This window comes from Cupressus sempervirens, chromosome 4, assembly GCF_028749045.1.
Source record: "Cupressus sempervirens isolate cs-2001-9-10 chromosome 4, ASM2874904v1, whole genome shotgun sequence".
NCBI classification, from domain to species: domain Eukaryota; kingdom Viridiplantae; phylum Streptophyta; class Pinopsida; order Cupressales; family Cupressaceae; genus Cupressus; species Cupressus sempervirens.
In genome coordinates, this window is record NC_143121.1 from 8,657,684 (window position 1) to 8,663,032 (window position 5,349).

Sequence of the window (5,349 nt, forward strand, 5' to 3'; positions counted from 1 at the left end):
GAGCATACATCCTATCTTTTTAGACAAAAGCTACTCAACAAGAGAGCTTCTCATTGAGAGAGCCCATTAATGGCTCATATTCTCAATTGAGAGCTCATCTTAGTCTATCTTGAAGTTTATGAATTTTGTTTAGTTTGTAGAAGCTTTATTTAAATTTGGTTTCTATTAGCATACTAACATTGCTCATATACATTTTGGCACGCCCGGTGGGACCCCGCATGGGTCATCTTCATTAGCTTTTTTAGTCAAGTTTTGTATGTTATTTGCTGATTTTGGCTAATTTTTCTTGTTTTTGTGATTGGTAGGATTGTATAAATTGGTTTTGTAGGTCCACATGAGCATGAAGAAGACAAAGGAACTCATAATCTATCTCATAGTGTTTGCAGATTTTTCAAGCTTATAGGTGGACAAAGAACTTGAAATTCTTCTTCCTCTTCTTGTCTATATTCTTCTTATTCCATCTACTTCTTCTTCTTCTTCTTGTGGGAGATCTTGGCCATTTTTTTTTTTAAGGAAGCAAAATCATACACACTTCTTTTTAGTGCTTAAAATGAACCCCCAAATCATACGTAAATCCATTTAAAAACTAAAAATTTGCAAAAAAGAAAAAATCTTTTAACAAGTGAAACTCAACCAATCTAATCATTTGCATCCTTGCAACATCAAGGTTTTAGATGCATTCATGCAAAATTAGGAACACTTCATTTTTGGGAATTTAAAAATAACTTCAAGTTTCTATTTCAAAAGGTTCAAAATCAACACTAAGTGCACACTAAAATCTAAATCAAACTCAAAGCATCAATCAAGGATAAAATGAACCTCATTTGAAAATATTTTAAAGTTCTTTTAAAAATCTCATGAAAACTAAGAGTCCTAAATGGTTGCCAAAAATTGTCCTAAAAACTTTGTTATTTGTTCCAAACAAATGTCTTGTTGCAAAATCTTGAATGTTTCTTAGTTTTTTCATGCATCAAAACAATCTAGGAATATCATTTTTGGGCTTAAAACATGCAAACTAGAACACAAAATCTTGAATGAAAAGCAAAGTCCAAAGAGTCATTTTCACTTTTGAGTTCAAAACAATCTTGAATGATCTAAGGTTAAAACAAAGCACTTCAAAGTTCTTAAAACAACACACAAAATCTCAATCTTGAATGCTCAAAGGAAAAAACTTGAATGTTTAATCACTTGTCTTTGAATGCATGTTGCTAAAATCACTCTTGAGTGCCATGGATTAAAATCAAGTTTGTTTTTTTTATGAATGCATGATTAAAACAAAAAAATCCAATCTTGAATGTCATAGATCAAATAATCATCTTTTGGAGCATAAAAAGAATCCACATTTTTAAAATCTTCTAAGTTATAAAAACTAATAAAGACGCTTTGAGTAAGTTTGTAGTTGGACTCACCCTCTTTAATCACCCATCAATTTAACCATTGGTTGCAATCTCAATGCCATCTATGGGGATGGCTCCACCTAAGAGGGTGTTAAGTGCTCCTCGCAAATCAAACTCCACTCACTTGGGTTTTTAGTGGTTTTTCTAAGTTAGAAAATTCCTTGAATGCGCATTAATCTCGCTCACACTTCATTTGGGCATAAAAATTGGACAAATCTTGACGTGGAGGGCCTCCAGGCGCGCGCTTGGCAATCGAGTTTCACACATCTTTGTTTTGGGCTTAAAATAAACTCACACTCAATCTTGAATGCCTAAAAATCAATGAACATCACATGGTTTTGACGCATTTTCAATGGCGCTCGCATTTCTTATGTTGACGATCTCTCGACTTTCATTATGCTAATGACGCTGTCAAATTGGAATGAACATTGTATGCCATAATCACAAGTGTCTTCAATCATAGCTTACAAAATCTAAATCATCAATTGGAAAAGAACTCTGCTTTTTAGCCCAAGGTCATCTGAATCTTCTCTCCCCTTGTCGCCTTTGCAGGCCATCTTGGGTGCATAAGACTAGGATCCAAAATCTTGTCTTAGCTTTTTAGGAGGCCTGCTTGGGGATTTCATCACCCCTTGGGACGACCTCAACTCCAGCGTTCCGGCGGAGTATAAAGATTGGGAGGTGAATCCAAAGACACCTCTCTTGGGATCAAAATTTTGTCACTCGGGCTAAGCCTCAAGGAACTTTATACCCTTGAAAAGTGAAAGAGGAGAAGTGGGTTACCGCTCCTCTCAGCTGTGTGACATCTTTTTGGTTTCATCTACGGATTTGGGCCTCACATACCTTGTGTATATCGAGGACTCCCTAGCTAAACCAAATTTCATCCTTGTTGAAAGCTTCCTAAGATGTTGGTGTGTTTGACGTGCTTGCTCAAAACTTTTGTCTGCTTGTTTGTTTATAGCTTTTGAATGAATGTTTGCCAATTTTGGTCGAAATCCCAAAAAGGCAAAAATCTCCCAACTCAAGGCATACTTAGCGTAGTCACTGCCTTATCAAAAAATCATCCAAGCTCCCCCGCTGCAACCGAATCTATCTAGTTCTTTGCCTTAGAACAATCCCAAATCCAAAGTCCATCCAAATCATTCCCCCCCAGCCAGCTAGAAACCCAATCCAAAATCACCCAAGCCTTTAAAGAGTTGTTGTTACTCTGCCAGAGTTTGCTATCCAATCAATCCTACCAATCAACCAATCTCACCAAGGTTATCCCTTTGACAGAGCTTTGTCTAGGGTAATCCAGCTTTGTCACTTGTTATCCCTCATCACCTTGAGCTAAAGGTTGGGATCCACAAGTGGTCAATCTCGTGTCATGCCATAGGATCACTAGTCTATCCTTAAGTTGACACAATCACCACGAATCCTGCACATAGGAAAGCAAAACTCTCACTTTTTGATAGCATACCCTTGAAGTCTTCCATCCACAAGAAAGCCAAAAATCTCCAGCCAATCCTCCTTAGGTCTGTCATACAGCTTTGACTCTCCTTAGGAAATCTTTCATCAGCCAATCCAAAATCTGTGCTTAATCCAAATCCAACCATGAGCTTCCGTGTTCATCCATATGCAAGACCCCATCCCCATCAAACTCATCATCAAAGCATGAAGTACCAATCCTATCATGATGTGTTTGGTCGCATTGTCCTTGCTCCCGCCACCTCCTATTCCAATGATGATGAAAATCTTGTTGACTATGATGGGTATATTGAAAGCCTTAGAAACATTCCCCCAAGCATCCCCCAAAATCCAAGAGTTATTCCAAACTATCTAGTCATGCCATCCGATATTCCAGCTTCCCCTCCATCACCCCATCAACCAAGCTTCCAATCTTCCACCCCCATCACACTAGCTATTCCTGTCAATCCACCTCCACCTTCGACACACGAGTCTCCAAGGAATCTCCTAGATGAAATACAAGAAAAGTCGCCTCCAACAGTCGATAAGCCATGTCATCTAGTCCAACCATGTGAAGTAGTCAGTGATGAAGCTTCCCCATCTATAATATCACCTCCATCTCCCATAGCTATCATCCCCATACCATCCATCAAATTGCTTAAAATCCTTCCACTTCCCGCAAGCATCAAAATCCCACCACCTATCAAATCCCTCCAAATCCTATCCACATCACCTCCAAGCATTTCCCAAATCTCTCGTAATGACCCTTATGCATCCATCTTCTACTCACCCATCTCCACTACTGAATCCCCCATCTATCCATCCGCTGCCTTTGAAGAATCCATCCCTTCACCTCCTATCGCACCATCCATTCCAAACCAATCCTATCAAGATCCTGCCCAAAAGCATGTTGACATCCCCCAAAGCATAAATGAAGATATCATCATACCATGTCTTCCATCCATAGTGCAGTCACCATCTCCTCCATCACCAAAACCTCAAGCCATATCTCCTCCACTACAAGATATCTTGTCATCCCACCAGCTACATCAAGATCCTATCCTTCCATCTCCCCCGCTCCATGCTTCCATCTTACCACCTATCCAAGCTATTCCACCATCTATAATCTACCCTCTTGGTTCACTTACATTCATCCATGGTGGCCCTCTCTCAGCAGAAGAATTAAGAACAGTATCTCCCCATTGCAATACACCTAATAAATCACTTCTACCATTTTCTACAAGCAAAAAGTTTCCTCAGCTTGTTCAAATGCTCAATCGATGGCATTATCAAGGTCAAGGTTTAGGACCACAAGAGCAAGGAATCAGAGAGCCTATTATTGCACAAAAAAATCTAGGATTTCATGGTCTTGGTTATGTATCCAAAGGCTCACCATCTAAAGGTGTTGGTACACCACACCCCCAAACCAAACCTATCTCCAAGCCCACCATGCCAGCCTCCTATCACCCCTTCAAGAAATCTTATGTCATCCCCCCTCCACCATCTTTGCAACCCAAAACAACCTACCATATCCCCCCTTCATCCGCTAAATCCATTTTGGGTCCCTATGTCCCAAAATCTACCATCCTCCATCCTCCTATTAGCCATCATAAAAATCCTATTCCATCCATTCCTATGCAAGATCAACAAAGGCACATATCAGGGCACATCATCCATCATCATCCCCCTACATGCTCTTTCATATCCTCTCCATCTCACAAAGCTTCTCCTAACCATCTTCCCAAAGCTTACCACAATAATGTAAATGCCAACTTCAAAATGCATAAAGCTAAAAATCCACATCCTAGGCAATCATATGTCTATTCTAAAAGACATACTCCAAAAAGGCAAAATCCAATCAAAGAATGCAAAACAATGCAAAAGCCTATGAAAAGAAAATCCAAAACCATGTGGATCCCCAAGAAAAAAGTTGAAACCCAATGCATAATGGCATCCACCATTGCTAATCCTCCATCTAGTGACTCATGTCCCCCATCTCCTAACTCCATCTTGGGTGCCTATATCCCCAAGCACGCTTCCACAAATCCTCCATCACGCCCACATCTACCATCTATCCCCCATACGCTCTTTTCACACCCATCCCAACATGTGCCAATGTTGCTCTTGCAAGCATCCCCATCTCATGCTCCTTTCCAACCTTTTCATCCCTCCATCTCTTACCATCAATCCCATCTAATCCAATCTATTGCATAAATCACACATCCGGTGTACCAACAGCTAGCAACAAAATTGAACATTCCAACAGCCAGTGAAAAATCCCAGAAAAAGCCAAAATAGCTGAAGAAAGCCAAAATCATTCCAGCTAAGTCCAAAGTCAAAAAGTCAAAAAAGAAAAGAAAAATAAAGTGTCCACTGGTGAAAACTTGGCAGTTCAAGCGCCTTGGACAAGTACCATGATGAAAACTTGGCAAACAAGCATCATGCGTAATCCCGCCATCCCCAGCTTAGCCTATCACCCTCATGCTTTTGGTCATCTCTTGACATC